Raw genomic sequence first — 18,196 nt, 5'->3', positions numbered from 1 at the left:
GATGACATCATGATGATGTCAGGCATGGCACACTTTTGTAATAGATATAGAACGTTAGTAATCTAGTTGCTCATTATAATACTGTGGGGAGGCAATGTCAGTGGCACAGACTCAGATAACTGAGGGCAGGGAGGAGGGTGCAGAGGCAAATTGACCACGCTAGGAAGGCAAGAGGGGCAGTGGCAGCACAGCAAGCCATGGCAGGCAAGAGTAACAAACCAGCCATGCAGAACAGGCAAGAGAGGCTGTGGCAATATAACAGACTATTGAGGGCAGAAGGAAGGGGTAGTAGCAGTACAACCATAAATGCCAAAAGACTAGATTCAGGCAGGAGACTCCTGATGTTTTTAAGCACAAAAGTGTTGCATTTTATCTATCTCCTTACTAAAATCTACTCTTTTTCAATGCAAGTCAATAAGGAAAATCAATCCCCTAGGTTTTGTTTTCAAAATCTCCCATTTACCAAGTTCAAAATGTTGTCAAATATGTTACATTGGATCACTGAGGGCAGGAGGAATGGGGTAGGGTCAAGGACTCAGATAACGGCGGGCAGGAGGGAGATGGGCAGAGGCACCAAACTATACTTACCAGGCGGGTGTCAGGGGTTGCAGCAGCACAATATACCACGCAGGGCAAGCAGGACAGCAGTGCAGCACAAGAAACCATGGGAAGCAATAGAGAGGGCACAGGGCTATGCATGTGGGCAACAAAGGGAAGATAGAAAAGAGGCAAAGGCAGTAAGCTGACCATACTAGACAGAAAGACGAAGAGTCGCAGCATAACAGACCATGAAGGGCAGGAGGGAAGGGTCAGGAGCACAACAACAGACCAGACAAAGCAGAATGGAGGGGATGCGTTCCTGTACATGGAAAACAGAGGCCAGTGGCAAGGCGGAAGGACTGGAGCAGCAAGCAGACCATGGAGGATAGGTGGGATGGCCACTGGAAGCACAGCACACCATAGAGAGCAACAGTTAGACTGTGACAGCACAAAAGGACATGCATGGCAAGTGGAAGGTTGGTGGTAGCACAACTGCCACAGTGGGTAAGAGGGAAGGGTAAGGAGCATGCACAAAGAACAATGGAGGTCAGAAGTGATGGGTAGGGACTGGACAAAGATAAGAGAGGGAAGGAAAAGGTCCCTCACAATAGACCATGCGGGGTAGGCAGAAGGCGCATTTGCAAGACAACAGAGTGTGAAGGGTGGAAGGGAGTGGCAGCAAAATAGACCTTAGAGAATGGGAGGGAGGGAATAGGGGCATGGAACTCAGGCAAGGTGGAGGTGGCAGAGACAGGACGTAGTCACCTGACGATGCTAGGCAGGGAGGGCCAGTAGCAGTGGCAGCTCAACAGAACACTTCTAATAGATAGGTGAGGCAGTGGCAGATCCAATGAACATGGTGGGCAAAAAGGAGGGGGCAGGGGCAAGCACAGAGACATCAGAAGGCAGGCGGGAAGAAAGGAGGGTAGGGTCAGCAAGCTAAGCAGAGAGGCTAAGCAGGAGAGCAATGTTGGGGCATAGAACTGGGGAATGGAGGGCAGGAGGAGTGGGCACGGGCAAGCTAAATAGAGGGCAGTGGCAGTACATCAGACCATGCACAGCAGGAGGAAGGGAGCTGGTGCAGGGAATTGGACAACAGAGGGTAGGGAGGAGCTGCTGGTGGGAAGGGCACTGGCAGAACAATGGCCACACAGGGCTGTAGAGAGGGAGCAGGGGCATGGGCTTGGACAATGGATGGCAAGGAGGGGGACAGGAGCTACACGCATATATATAAATGAGTTGCAGTAGCCACTAGGTAGTTATAGTTAGGAGAGCGTTTATTGTTTTGACTATTAATTTGGTGCCCCATGACAAACCTTCACGAAATTGTCAAAACTTATATTTTGCTAAGTTCAGCTGCTGTCTTGAAAGTTTTGGGGTAATCTGTCAAGTGGGGGTGAAAAAAAGGTTATTTTTTTTTCCATTCATTTTTCCATCAGACCTTTAGACATGCCTACAGCCCAAACAACTGAACAGAATAACACCAAATTTGGCATGAAGCTAGATTCTGTTACACAGATCATGCTTTTGGTGATTTGCTGGCAGGAAGTGTTGGTAGCCATCTTGGAACTCGGTTTCAGCTGAGTCCCAGAAAGAAAAGACAAAAAAAACAAAAGGGGCCAGGATAGAGTCACCCTGAGGGACTCCACCAAGGCTAGAAAGGATTTTTTCTAAACAAAAATTGGAAAAATCCGCTGATAGATCTGAAGATGTTCCTGAAAAAAAAAAATAATAACACAGTCTCCTGTGCTTTTTAAAAAAAATTGCCAGGTCTCCTGGGTATCACAAAGTACTGGGCACATGAGGCCCCCCTCCTTGGGCTTTAGTAAGGGCAAATGTGCAAAAAAGAGCAGGGGGTTGCAGCCCCTGGCAACCCAGGGACCACCACCCCGGGGCAAATAATGTTTTAAAGTAAGTGGGGGAGGCCTGATGGCCTTTCCCATAGCCCAGGGGACCAACACCTCCCTAGGGCTAACCATTTAATTAATGCAGGGTCCTGTAGCCCACCCTGTGCCCCAGGGACTACCTCCCTGGGGCTACACTTTATCTTTAGGGGGGCAGTGTGGCCCTCCCTGCTGCCCTGGGGACTCTGAGGGGCAAAATCCAATTTATTGCAAGGGGCTGCACCACCCCCCATTGCCCTGGTGACCACCATACCTCAAGGCAACACTGTATTTGGAGTGGGGGCACACGGCCCCCCTCAGTGTCATGGGGACCACCACCCCCAGGGAAAATCTTTAAAAAATAGAAATGGAATCCCTATGGAAATCCTAAGGCCTGGAGACCAACACCCTCGGGGCTATTCTTTTTCGTGGAGCCACTGATGACCCTGGGACTGCCGCATGCTATGTCCCAGGCAAGCTAACGTCTGTGGCATAGCTGTTTGTTGTGGCTTGTCTGTAGCGCTGCAGCCAAACCACAGCAAACACTGTGCTGTTTGACAGAGGGACTGTTTAAGCAGGTCCCGCTGTCAAACAAAAGAGCTTTCATCTCTGTCCCCAGCACACAGAGATTAAATGCTTCAGCAAGCAGGAAGATGCTATCAAAGCAGCTATGTGCTTGCTTAAGGAATGGCACTGCGGGGGAAGCCATAAGGCTTCCCCTGAAGTGCAAAGTAGCCTGTAGAGGGCTTATTATTTAACAATAAAATACAATTAAAAAATATATTAAAGAAAAAAAACTCTATCTCTCTCAATCTCTTTCTGTCTCTCTTTCAGTCAATTTCTCCTACCCAGAAAACCACTCAGACACATACGCACTGACTCACAGACCCACTCTGCCACTCCTGCATCCACTCACAGACCCACTTAGACACTCACACACCTACTCTCAGACCCACTCAGACTCTCAGACTCTCAGGCACTCACTCATAGCCCAAGTCAGATCCTCAACCACCCACCCACTCATAGACACACTCAGACAGTTATGCACCCACTCACACACCCTCACAGTTTGTCACACATTCATTCACAGACCCACTCACGCCCTCATGCACCCAGTCACAGACTCATGCACACACTGACGCACCTAGTAAAACACTGATGTAAGCACTCTCACACCCAGACAGACAATCTGACAGCCACTCTCACACCCAGATATGCCCTCTCACACCTATTCTCACATCGAGAAAGGCTGTGGACACCTCCTGCCATGCACGGCCAAAGGGCAAAGAGCAGTATGGGGTTGGGTGGTCAGGGAGGTTTGTTGCAGGGTCTGGCTGAAGGCCAGGTCCTGCGGGCAACCTCTGCTGCACATGGGTGAAGACCGTGCATGGTGTAAGGGAAGGTGGTTATAGGGGGTTGGCTGTGGCCAAGCCCTGGGGCCAGTTGCCGATGTGCATGGCGGTCATTGGATTAACATATAATAATGAAAATAAATATATGTTAAAAAAACATAGAAAGCCACTTAAAAACACAAAGGGCATTAATAGTTTAGAAATAGAATTTAAAAAAACATAGAAATTCAATTAAAAAACCAAAGGTTACAGGGGTGTTATATTTAGGCTCACATTTTACACATACAAAACCACAGAAATTCACCTGTTATATTTAGAGTTATTTGAAGTAACTATAACTCGCGCCCTGAGATAAAAATACCTTTTTTCAGTGAATTTCTACATTCTTGTTAATGTAATTTTCATTAATATGAATATATATATACATATATATATATATTCCAAATCACCTCCATGCACAGCCTTTGGCACATAGCTCTTGGATTGTGGGCCGATCAAGTCTGTAGGTGGGGATAATGTGCGTGTCCTCCAGGGGTCTGTACACGGGGGCATGTCTCCAACTTGTAATCATCCCCAGCGGTTGTACTCTAAGGGGCAAAATGGTGAGCAGCTGGTCATATTCAAACATATCCTCAGAGTAAAATGCCTTGAATGTTGTGTAGTCCTGTAAATGTGCTTATGTCTACTGTGACGCAGTTAGATGCCATGGCCTGGCCCCCCTGAAAGGGCGTCCGCCTGTCCTGTGTGGAGGGACAGGTGGAAATGAGGAAATTCCGCTGACGTTGTGTGCCATTGCGGGAGGGGGTTGAGGACCGCCATGCAACTCCTCATTGGTTATGATTGGGCCCTATGGGGTACAGTAGCCAATGGAGAAGTACGCTGGCGGTGACGGTACACACCGCCGTGGACGTGACCGCCATTTTTTATCTGTTCACTTACTTGCTACCTGAAATTCAACAGAAGAGGACCTACACTGCAAGTGCTGCTGTGACCTGTGTCTGGAAGCGACCATGGCTCGAGTCCCTGGGGAAAGGGCCCCAGCCTTCACTTCGGAGGAGTTGGAGAGACTGGTGGATGGGGTCCTACCCCAGTACCATTTGCTTTATAGGCCTCCAGACCAACAGGTGACTACACTGTGAGCACGATGCATGAGGCCTAAATGCACGGAGTGCCGTGTGTGTAGGTCTTGTGTAAGGAGGAGGTGGTTGAGGGGTCCTGGGCAGAGTGCTGCATGTATGGTGGTCAATGTATGTGCGTAAGGGGATGGGAGGGATATAGTGGGCCATGAGTGTAACAGGCCGGACGGTATGGCTGATACCTTTTTCTATGTTTCTTTTTCTGCAGATCAGCGCCCATCAGAAAAAGGGTATTTGGCGTGCCATCGCCAAGGATGTGCAGACTCTGGGGGTCTACGGCAGGCAAGCACCCACTATCGCAAACGGTGGGAGGACCTATAATGCTGGGCAAGGAAGATGGCGGAGGCCCAGCTGGGGATGGCCTCCCAATGAGGAAGGGGTGCCCACCGAACCCTGACCTCCCTGATGTTCCGCATAGTGGCGGTGGCCTGTCCGGAGTTGGATGGGCCCTTGAGGGCATCACAGCAGCCACAAGGGGGTGAGTACAGTTTCCAATTCAGCAAATTGCGAGTGGTAGGGAGTTATCTCGGTGGGGGATGTGGGCCTGTGGGTGCCCCTAGGCCAGGTCGAACATTGCAGGGTAAGTTCCATGTTGGGCAGGGTCTGATGCACTCCACCCCCAAACATGCTAGTGTGTATCTACTACTGGGCAGGGTTCTGTGGGTCTCAGGTATGCTGCTATTAGCGTTAGACATTATTCTCCATGACCTGGTGACTAGCATTGTAACTGGTAGTGCATCGCCTAGTGCATACAGCTGTTTCCTGTGTGTTGTGTACACCAACGGTGGTGTTGTTGCTGGCATTGACCAAGTGTATCCTCTGTCTCTTCCCCCCCTTTTTGTTTTGTCACCCTGTCCTTCTGTGCATTAGCATCATCTGGCAGAGGAGCAGAGGCACCGTGATGGAGGGAGCTGCATCCAACGTGGCCTATGAGGCCGAAATCCACCAACGGTGAGGGCACTAGTGGGACGGAGGGCGAGGGGAGCACCAAAGGAGAGTCTTGAGGGGACAGTTCTGATAGTGACACCTCCTCTGATGGAAGCTCCCTGGTCATGACGGAGACCTCTGTGGCGACCCCAACTACAGGTACAGCTGCCACCCCCATACCAGCACCACCCTCCCAGCAGCCCCTCAGTGTGTTTCCAGTGCCCTCTCACCCAGGAAGGTGGGCATCTCCTTAGTCCCAGGCACCTCAGGCCCTGCCCTAGTCAGCCCTGCTGCCCTGAGTGAGGAGGCTATTGACCTCCTGCGTTCCATCTCTGTTAGGCAGTCAACCATTGTGAATGCCATCCAGGGGCTGGCAGGGCATTTGCAACAAACAAATGCATTCCTGGGGGCATTCACTCTGGCGTGGCGGCCCAACCAAGATCATTCCAGGCTCTGGCCTCCTCCCTGATGGCAGCCATTGTTCCTGTCTCAAGCCTCCCCCCCAACTTCCTCTACACAATCCCATTCCCCTTAACCCCAGCCTATCCCAAGCACACCATCAGACCAGCATGCACCCAAGACAACACACAGGAGTTGCTCAGGCAAACACAAGCACCACACTTCATCCCACAGGCACTCATACAAACACCATCCAGATGCAGACATATCAACATCCGCTGCCTCCACTGTGTCCCCCCTCCTCCTCATCCACCTCCCTCCCAGTAGCGTCTACACTCACATTTGCATGCACTACATCCACACCCACTGCCTCCATCACCATCATGCCTATTAGAACATGCCCCTCACTGGCAGTCACCACCCCCACATCCATGCACACATCCCCTGTGTCCTCTCCCACTGTGTCTGTGCTGCCCCTCCAAAAGTACCAAGATGCAAGCACTCAGACACCCAAGAGCATCCAGCCCATGCACCTGCACCCAAACACAGCAGACACCTCCAACCACCACTTCCTCTTCCTCTACTCCCAAACCTTCACCTTCTTCCCGCACCAGTGTCCCTAAAAAGCTTTTCCTCTCCACCCTTGACCTCTTCCCTGCCCCTCCCCCATCCATCACTTCTGACCAGGGTGGTCAGAACCCAGGCCAGCACCTCAGCCACCCAGTCCACGGCCACTGTAGTTTTGGCAGCTACTGCAGTTGTGAGAGGCTCAAAGGAGACACCCGTCAGCACAGCCAGTGTGCCTGCACCAGCTACCAAGGGCAAGGAGGCAACACCAGCTGCCAAGGTTAAGAAGAGACCACCAGCTACCAAGGGCAAGGAGGCACCACCAGTTACCAAGGGCAAGGAGGCACCAACAGCTGGCAAGGGCAAGAAGGGACCACCAGCTGCCAAGGGCAAGAAGGGACCACCAGCTGCCAAGGGCAATGACAAAGGCCTGGCCACTGCAGGCAGTATGTATAGGAGGCCTGATGAAGGAGCTGAATCTGAGCACACAACACCAACCATGTCACTTCAGCCATGCGAGACTGCAGGGGAAGGGCTTGAGCCTCCCCCCACCACTGGCAGCACCACTGCCAGCACCACCACCTGCACTGCCACCTGCACCACCAAATGCACCACTGGCAGCACCGCCACCAGCAGCAGCAGCCCCAGTGGGCAGCTGTCTGAGGCTGCAGGGGAAGGGCTGGAGCCTCCCCCCACCACTGGCAGCACCATCACCAGCACTGCCACCTGCACTGCCATCTGCACTACCACCTGAACCACCATCTGCACCACTGGCAGCACCACCACCAGCATCAGCAGCCCCAGTGGGCAGCCATCCTCGGCTGCAGGGGGCTGGCTGGAGCCTCCCCCCACCACTGGCAGCACCGCCACCAGCACTGCCACCTGTACCGCTACCTGCACCTCCACCTGCCCTGCTACCTGCACCACTGGCAGCACCGCCACCAGTAGCAGCAGCCCCAGTGGGCAGCCGTCTGAGGCTGCAGGGGAAGGGCTGCAGCCTCCGCCCACCACTGGCAGCACAAATACCAGCACTACCACCACAGCCATTGCCGCAGGCAGAAGGACTGTAGTCCTGCCTCCATGGTCATGCATCCTGCCCACTGCAAATCTTGTGGAGAAGCCACCCACTAGAGAGACTGTGGCCTTGCACTCCCCAGGACCAACCAGAGGGCAAACCACCCAACTTGAGAGACTGTGGCTTTGCACTCCCCAGGACAGAGTAATGGGCATGTTGCCCCATCCAGGAAGAGTGGCGTTTTATCATCTTCTGACTGAGGTGCCCCCCCTTCCCCTTCCGCCTGAGGTGCCTGTGTTTTTTAGACCTGATGTCCCAGCAGTGTTCTCTTTGTATTGAGGCAGGAGTCAAGTGGGGCCTTGGCCTATGTGATATGGCCCTGTGGCCCACGGACATTATGGATTCCGCCGTGGTCATAATTCAATTTTTTTACCGGCGGCCTGTTGGCGGTGTTACCACCGCTTTATCACCGACCACCAGGGTTGTATTGAGGGCCTTAGTGTACGTTGCAAAGTGATCTCTTTTTGGGTAGACTACACAGTTTTTCATTTCTGTTTGTGACTCGCCTGTTGGTGATCTTGATCGCTAATACTGGAACACTGCTATTCAGTGAACAGAGTTTGTGCACTGACCCTAAAACATGTTGCAATTGGCTTAAAACTTAATAGGCACATGCATTTTTCCTATACAGGCAGTATTTGATGCAAAAATACACTCATGGCATGAAAAGTTAAATATCACTTATGGATTGTATCTTCTATTGCTCCATCCACTAAAGTGACACTGAAATTATGGATGCAGGCTGAAATACCTAGTTATACCCAGACAGCATGAGTTTGAACACTGCTGCCCAGACCTATGAAAATCAACTTTTTTGACAGGCATGAAGACCTGAATTTAAATAATAAATAAATTACGCCTAAGGATATCTTGCTTTCCACAATGTAGGCATCACAGCATCTATGAGTGCAAAATCTGTGACATTAGGAATGTAATTCTTCCAGTAGCAAGGTCTGGAGTGCCATTGCATGGACAAAGCTGCAACTGGTACAAAGGGAACCTCAAAGTATAAAATATATAATTAAATCAATAACTTTGACCTGCAGCAGGTACAGACTCCAACGATTTATTTTATAATTAATGCAAATCTAATCTAATGGTACAGTTGGATTTTTATGACATATATTGGAAATGTAACTTCAAGAAAGTTATACTTACCCTTTGTGAAATAAATGGCTTAGGACTGGGGAGGCAGTTTCTTCCTCTTGCAAAAAGGATGGCTAAGTTGGGCCCAGGATAATAATTCACGTCAAAGGACCCGCACGGTCACAAGTAAATGTCAAGTGACATCTGGGAGTGGCCCAGACTATTCCCCTTATCCAAACTGGCACGAACCCCAGTGGAGGTAAAGCTGCTCCCAGAATTAGTTTTGCAAGAGGAGAGAGGGAAGGATTGTTCGTTACCCTGACCACTCCTTTGTGCAAACCCTCGTAAGAGGAGAGAGGGAAGAATTGTTCGTTACCCTGACCACTCCTCTGTGCAAACCCTCAGGCTTGACACAAGGATAGAAAGTTTTTCCCAGCTTGAAGTTTGGGCATGAGGGGCACCGTGGGATTCATTTTTTGCAGTAAGGTAAACATGAACTGCTGAAAAGGTGGGTAGTCCTGTCCCTGGGAAGGTTTACCCCATTAGTTGAGGAGTGTCCTGGAGTCACCCCCACCTACTAGCTAATGAAAGTCATAAATGTGGCAACTCAAAATATCTTCTCAGAACTCTTTCTGAACCTATGGAAGATCAGAAGATCACTGGACTTGCAGTCTGTAACCTGAGAGGAGCCTTGAAGCAATGGACCACCTCCCTCTAATACCCCCAAAAAATGAATGAAAAATAAGGGTTCATTTTATGACCTTGTCTGTGGCTACGGGACACAGAAAGCTACAAGAAGAATTCTTCTTGAGATGCCCAGCTGTCCAGTAGCAACAGGACCAGGACTGGACTTCGTTGCTGACATCTGCCTGACACCCTCAGAGTCTCTAAGTGCCTTCCTAGTAGAGGTCCTGAAGGCTTTAGAAGGGCTTAGAACATGTATTTCAGTAATCTTATTCTTGCACAAAAGACATGATCTGTGAATATTAGTCAAACGAGACAGAGAATCGTAACCAGCATCACAAAGACAGTGAAAAAGATGAATAGTTCAACCATGGTTCTGTGATTATGTTGGCAACCTACTATCTGCAACTACCTATACTGCAGACAGCATAGTAAGGGCACCCTCTGCCAGATCTATTGGGAAAATCTGAATCCCTATTCCTAGATAGGATGTACCAAGATGCCAGTATGGACTAGGGGAAGCTGTTGGTCATGTGAAGGATAGATGTTGGATTCAGAATTGGCAACAGAATAAGCCAAGCTGTATCTCGGGCACTGCATTCATTCAAAGTTTCAGGATAAGTCCAACGGAAGTGCTCCTCTTGCATATATGGGAGAGAGCCATTCTTTTATAAAACAAGCACTTTATAAACACAGAGCTGTCTCCATGGACAATCAAAAGGTTCAGGTATCTAGTTCTGAGTGCTCAAGCTTGGACAGAGTGTACATATTAAATGGCTTACTAGGAACAAGCAACATGTACAATGAGTTCTGAGTACATTATCACATAAATGAGAAGCAATGTCAAAGGTTACTGATAGAAAAAATCACTAAGTTAAAATTGTGCATTTGAAAATGGAGTCTAAGCAGGCCCTAACATGCCTTCACTGCACTGTGAAAAAGAGCAGGGAAGATAGTGAAGGCATTGAATAGAGTGTTGACTGAATGATTCTGAGACAAAAAAAATTGCAACATTTATAGAACTATAGAGACAGGCAGTGTCTTAGGAAAAAGCATATTTCTAAGTCAAAGGTCATTTATGTCAGAAAGCTAACTATCTGCCCAGCTTATGGGCATGTTGCTAAAAGATTGGCTCAGGTCAGCAGTTACAGTTGGAATCATAGAGCCCAGACACTGATGGTCATATTTACTAATATTATTTTATTATGGTACCACTTTTATGGTGCACCCATGACACAAAATGCTAGTAGATATTTACAAAGCCATTCAAGGGGTGGTTTGCATCGCACTGCATGGCATCCTTGTGTTGGATGCACATAACTAGGTAAGGAGGCATTACGGCCATCCAATGACATCTTTTTCCTCATGATTGTTGTAAATGTTGGACAGCATGTGTATGCATGATAGCATGAGTTGTGTATGCATCTTGTATGAGACATTTGAGGATCATTTGAGCAATGTGTATAGTGCCACAGATCTTTCAAACCACAACTGACCTTACTTAACTGTTGTGTGAAATGCATATCATGACTCACTGTGCCCTTCAGGTTGCCATACACAGACTACCATGCCAAATTGCTGTTGTCCACTTGATGGACTGCCATTCACGGAAGTGATGGGAATGGAGTGTCATATAGGTTCTGTCTACTCTGCCTGCAGAGACCAGGGCCTGTCAAATCTATCTCCCAATATGGGTCCTAGTCCAGGCTGTGGGAGAGTCACTATGGCTATGCAGCTGTGGCACTGTGCCCACTCCCTCTATCCCAGAAGATCCGGGCATGTGGCCGATATGTTGCTCTAGTGGAAACACCTGCTCTGAATGCCTCATTCCTTTGACTAGTAGAAATGGGAACAGAGGTAAATCATAAAATTAGTCCATATGTTCATTTTGCATCATTAGCAATGTTATTCCCACTGCTCGGATGTCACCTTCACACACGCCATATTTGTCCTGTACAGGCTTATTGAATAGATGACAGTCCCACAATGCAAACAGTGTGTTGATTCCTGTGAGGCCATGATATGTGACTCAGTAGCTTGGTCACATAGCAGAAACTGTTCAATGCATATTTTTGTATGTTGGATGCCACCTCTGTAGGATAGACACAAAAGTCCAAAGGACAGTTTTTTTTCGTACAGGTACATACCACATAACCCACCCACTGAAGTGGCACGAATCTGCATTTGTTAGTCCACATGTCCACACATAGACAAGGAAGACACTTTCTGTACCATTATGCCATCCTCTTTATTGTTACTCAAGTGTAATAATGAAGTTTGCACCTAGGCAGTTGCCTGTAGGGACTTTATGCATTAAGTCAATCACACGTAGTGTGAATGTGTTGGTCCATTCAGGCCTACGGAGTTCACCCTTTTAAAGCTACATAGGTTTGTAGTGTTTCATTGTGGCTCACATCACAGTACAGGTTGCTGCAGCAGGGGATAACTGATGGCAGTAAGCTTGCTTAGTCATTGTAGGCCATGAGGAGGGTAGTGAGTTAGGGGGTGATTCTCACCCTGGCGGGCAGCGGAGGCCGCCCGCCAGAGTTCCCCCCTCCAGAATACCGCACCGCGGTCATTAGACCGCTGCGGGTATTCTGGGTTTTACACTGGGCTGGCGGGCGACCGCCAAAAGGCCGCCCGCCAGCCCAGTGTAAAACAACCTTCCCACGAGGACGCCGGCTCCGAATTGAGCCGGCGGAGTGGGAAGGTGCGACGGGTGCAGTGGCACCCGTCGCGAATTTCACTGTCTGCAATGCAGACAGTGAAAATCATTGTGGGGCCCTCTTACGGGGGCCCCTGCAGTGCCCATGCCATTGGCATGGGCACTGCAGGGGCCCCCAGGGGCCCCACGACACCCCATACCACCATCCTGTTCCTGGCGGGCGAACCGCCAGGAACAGGATGGCGGTATGGGGTGTCTGAATCCCCATGGCGGCGCAGCGAGCTGCGCCGCCATGGAGGATTCAGAAGGGCAGCGGAAAACCGGCGGGAGACCGCCGGTTTTCCACTTCTGACCGCGGCCGAACCGCCGCGGTCAGAATGCCCTGCGGGGCACCGCCAGCCTGTTGGCGATGCCCCCATCATTTTAGCCCTGGCGGTCGACGACCGCCAGGGTTAGAATGACCCCCTTAGTCTACAGATGCAAATACATTTGTGTGTAGGAATGTCAATTTACTTATTGGCTTTTGTGCTTCACATCTGTGGAGTGTTAACAAATTTCTAGATTGGTGTTTCTGACATGTGTGTGACTCAACCATTTGTGACAAAACTTGTGATTGTAATCTATTGAATTATCTTTTGCATCCACGCAATACCCATCATAAGAAGGAGCTATGGAGAGCCATTGCCAAAAAGGTGCGGACCCTGGGTATCCACAGCCAGTGGAGCGTCAACTGTCAGAAGATGTGGGAGGACCTAGGACACTTGGCCTGGAAGACCACTGAGGTCCAGCTGGGGATGTCCTCCCAATGTGGGTTAGATACTTGTAAGACAGTGACCCTCTAATGGCCCGCATACTGACGGTGACCTACTGTTGGACTTGGCCCTTTTTGCAGGGTCATCCCTAATCTTTTTGCCTCCTTTCTCATATTTTTTCTAACTTGTTTTGTTGGCTTTAGGACTCTGGGCACTTTACCATTGCTATCCAGTATTAAAGTGCATATGATCTCTGTGTAAGTTGTATTGGCGATTGGTTTATCCACGATTGGCTCTTTAATTTACTAGTAAATCCCTATTAAAGTGCACTAGAGGTGCCTAGGGCTTGTAAATCAAATGCAACTAGTGGGCCTGCAGCACTGATTGTGCCACCCACCAGAGTAATCCTGTAAACATGGTCCTGACCTGCCACTGCAGTGTGTGTGCAGTATTAAACTGAAAATTCGACTTGGCAAGTGTACCCACTTGCCAAGCCTAACCCTTCCCTTTTCATACCTGGAAGGCACTCCTAATGTAGGCCCTAGGTAGCCCCATGGCAGTGTGCAGTGTATGTTTAAGATAAGACATACACTAATGTGTTTTATATATCCTAACATTGAAATACTGCCAAATTCGGTTCTCACTGTGCAAGGCCTATGTCTCTCATAGGTTAACATGGGGGCTGCCTTTAAATATTATTAATTTGCAGATTCCCTTTGGAAGCCAATAGAAATTTGGAGTTTGGAGTCTATGAACTCACAAATTTAAAATACATCTTTTGGTAAAGGTTGTTTTTGTATTGTGTGTTTGAAAATGCCACTTTTAGAAAGTAGACATTTTCATGCTTAAACCAATCTGTGACTCTGCCTGTTTGTGGATTGCCTGTCTGGGTCAGGTTGACAGTTGGGCTGTTTGTGAATCCCCTCTAGACAGTGACACAAAGGGACCTGGGGTGTAGCCTGCATATCCTGATGAACCATCTGTGATAGAGTGGAGGGAGTAGTGGTCACTTACACCTGAATTGGCTGTGCCTGCCCTTTTACAATGTAGTCTCCAACCCCCTGGTAGGTATCCGGGGCCTGGCCTGGGCAAGACAGGATCATGTAAACAAGAGATACTTTCCTTTGAAGTTTACCTACTTCAAAGGCAGAGAGGGGTATAAGTAGTGGACGCAAAACCCCTGAAAATTAGATTTGTTCAAGATCGCTTCTGGAATCAAGAGGAAACTCTGCCAAGGAAGAAGAGCTGAAGAGCTGAAGAGCTGAAGAGAAGCACTGCCCCTGCCTGCGACTATACTTTGTCGGGCTATCCTGCAGTTGCTGCTTCTGCCTCTCAAAGGGGACAAAGACTGGACTTTGTTGTGCATTCTTGCTTGAGGAGAAGCTCCAAGGGCTTGAACTTAGCTTGCCTCCTGTTGTTGAAGTTTCAGGGCCATCAAAGACTTCCTCTGCCAGCACTTGGACTATCTGCTGAGACTCCTGCCATGCCAAGTGGTGCCCTATCCACTCCTTGGGTCCTTGAAAGTTGACGTTGGTAGACAAGAGCTAAAACTCCAAGCACAGAATGCTGTGTGGGGACATTTTTGATGCACCTACCGCAATGCGGCTGATAAATGACGTGCTGCCAGCCTCGCGGCTGAAATTGATGTTCCACCTGCATCGCGGCTGGGAGATTGATGCATCATGGCTGGAGAAACGAAATGCAAAACCAGTTTACAGAGTCTGATAATGATGCAAACCCAATGCAGCGCGGTTTTCTGATACCGTGTGATGGATTTTCCACGCATCGTCCCTGGGCGTCAAAGTCACCCCAACTCTGCGCGGATCCGAGGTGACCAGTCCTGAATTCAACGCATCGCTCTCTTGTGAGGGAGAAAATTGACACACTGCCAACACAACCGGAGAAGGAAATGATGCACAGCCTCACTTGCGAGTAAGGAATCAACACATTGCTACCCTTTTCTGACGCATGCTCACCCGGGGGGCTTTATTTTTTACGCTAACCCAATACTTTGTGTAACAACAGCATTCTCACTGTTTTCTAACGATGAAAACTCATTCATTTTAAAAAATTCATATCTTGACTTGTGAATGTTGAGTTTTTGTCAGTTTGGTCTGGTATGATTTAGATAACTATTCCCTAGTTTTCTAAACTGGTGTGGTGTCCATTTTATAGTGTTTCACTGTATTGCTGTGTATGTTGGTACAAATGCTTTACTCATTGCTTCTGAAGTTAAGCCTGCCTGCTCATGCAAAGCTACCAAGAGGATGAGCGGGGGTTAACTGAGTGTGATTCTCCTTTACCCTGACTAGAGTGAGGGTCCTTGCTTAGACAGGGGGTTACCTGACTGCTAACCAAAGACCCCATTTCTAACACCTACCTAGACCTTGATAGGCGTTTGAGGAGAGCAGAACAGCTACAAGGCAGTGAGTACAGGCATATTCCTGCCTGTCACACTGCCAAGTAAATATGTTAGGTTTTGACAGCTATCCCTGATGATTAGGGGTGAGCCATGTGTAATACAGTAGAGGAGTAATTGTTTGTGTTGACATGTAATATGTTGCATACTGATGTGCTTTGCCTCTTGGCCCAGGGATCTAGGACACAACTGGGTACAATTAACAAACAGTTTGCTCTCCAGTGACTACCTATGGAAGTGTACAGTGATCAATTAAGTACTGTTTGTTGTTGTAGTGGGTGTACTTTCTCTGCAACAGACCACTACTCCTCAGTGTTACATGTAAAAAAAAAGATAGTGATGGATCCTTGGCCCCAGCCATGTGTCTGGTGAAAGGAGCATATTGGCTTTTGCCACCAGAGCCTACTTATCTTCAGCATATGGTGAGTGCTGCTGTCTCACTACTGTGTAATGTGAAGATGGCCATCATACATGTGACAGTGCATACATTTTGGGGGGTGAAGTTACAGATCCATACTTTACCTTATTAAGTAGGGAATGTCCATTGACATGATTGATGTGCCATCACTGTTGCCAACATTCCTTGTGCCTACATGTCAGTAGGTGTCACTTTCTGTTTAGAAAAGCATTTGTAAGCTGTTCTTTCATGCATGGTGTACTTGTGTTAAGGGGATAATATCTGTATTCCTTCACAAATGTATGCCAACCTGTGTATGGAATGGGACATTTACAATGGGGGTACATGTTATGTTGTGTCACAGACAGCAGTGTGTCACCATTGAGTATTGGCTGACACATGTCCTCACCTATCATAGCATGTCATTTGGCATGAACAACATCAATGAGGGACATAACGGGCATGCCTAGAGTTTTAACCCACAATGTGCATTTCCCAAAGTGCTTTGCACATGTGAAATAGGGAAGGTTTGTAAACTGACTGTTGGCCTGCATTATGTAGTGACTTGGAGTTATGTTGAAAGCACATGTGTTTGGTTACAAACATTCATCCACAGACATCTGGGTTTCCATCACTAAAATGGAGACAATTGGGCAACATGTTGAGGACATTTTACAAGTACTTGCAAATCTCTGGGCCTCTCCAACATCCAAAGAACTAATATCATCTACTGATGCACTTAGAGTATGTCATTGTAAGGGGTGCCAGACATTACTGATGATTTCCCTGGGACTTGCTGATTCATTGTGTTGTGGAGTTTAGAGACATATATCCCTGACATTTTGTATATTTTTTCTACAGTGTACGTTTCCATGCCAAATGTATGGTATTTCCGAGCAACATTAATACTACCTCCAAATATAACTTGGTGAAGTGTACATTGTGGATCTTTTTCCAGTTCAACATGAGTATTTCCCTTTCACTTTCTGCAGGCTATTGTACTGTTGTCAGCAACATGGCATGTTCTGGGAGCAACATTTCCTATTGTTGTGTTATTGTGTATGTGACCAATAGGTATCTACATGACCTTGTGTGGGATCTGTAGGAATGGAGCTGGTATTGACCTACTATTGTACGACAACAGGTAAGTGATGCATGCGCCATGAGGCAAAGCATTGACTCCTACTTGCTCAATAGTTAATGTGATAGCACAACTTCAGCCATGCAATTGTAGTTGTCTGAGATCCTGATTTTCCTGTGGCCAACTGTTGACAGTTCAGATGGCATACATGTATATGGTATGCTACATGAATGGCCAATTTAGGTGAAGTTTGTTGCTGGGGCCTACTTGACTTCATGGTAATGATCGGTAATCACAACTATTGTTCAAGTGTGATCATGGACATGTGTTGACCTCATTTCTCTTTGTATTTGCAGCACCAGCCGAGGGAAGTGAAGCAGATATGGCACAGCTGAGTGGAGAAGCATCTGGCCACTGGACCTCGGGTCAAGACACCACTGAACAGAGGGACCCAGTGGCCCAGAGGGTGAGGGGAGTGCCATGGGGGATACTGGATCTACATTATCGTCATCATCGGATTCTTTTTCCAGTGGCCACTCCCTAGTGGTGGTGAACCCCTGTACCATCTTTGTCATCCACCTCCAGGTCTATCACTACCCTCCCTGTTGTGCCCCACCCAGTTGGCTCTGCCCACTTACTCAAGTGGGTGGGTGTTTTCTTTGCCACATGCACCTCCACCCCAACCCATTACCCTGCTTTCCTCAGTGAGGAGGCTTTTGATCTCCAGAGGAGTACCTCTGTGTGTCAGACAGCCATTTTGAATGCCATCCAGGGGTTGTCCACCGAACTGCAGAAGACAAATGCATTCCTGGAAGGAATTCATAGTGCAATGTCTGACCAACAGAGATCTTTTCTGGCTCTGGCCTCCTCACTGACGGCAGCCAGTCACCTTCCACCTTCCGTTCCCCCTCCACCTCCACCTCCACCTCCCTCTTCTAAATCTAAAGCCCCCTGTTTTGCAGGCATAGCGGATGCGGACAGAGAGGAGACAAGCCAAGTTATCAGGGGTGTTAAGTGAATGTTACTTCTTTAAATGTCTCTTCTCCATTTGCCTTATAGGCCCAAGTTCCAATGGTTCTTATCTCTAATGTCCTCTCTCTCTCTCTCTCTTCTTCTTCGCAGGTGAGTCCTCTCCGGCCAGGTGGAAACCCGGTGACATGGGGTTGATCGGCGGAGGAAATGGGGAAGAGAGAGAAAAGGAAAGGTAAGTCTCTTAATATTGACTTTTGGAAT

The sequence above is a fragment of the Pleurodeles waltl genome, chromosome 2_1 (assembly GCF_031143425.1).
Source record: "Pleurodeles waltl isolate 20211129_DDA chromosome 2_1, aPleWal1.hap1.20221129, whole genome shotgun sequence".
Classification (NCBI taxonomy): Eukaryota; Metazoa; Chordata; class Amphibia; order Caudata; family Salamandridae; genus Pleurodeles; species Pleurodeles waltl.
Note: the sequence above shows the minus strand (reverse complement) of the source record.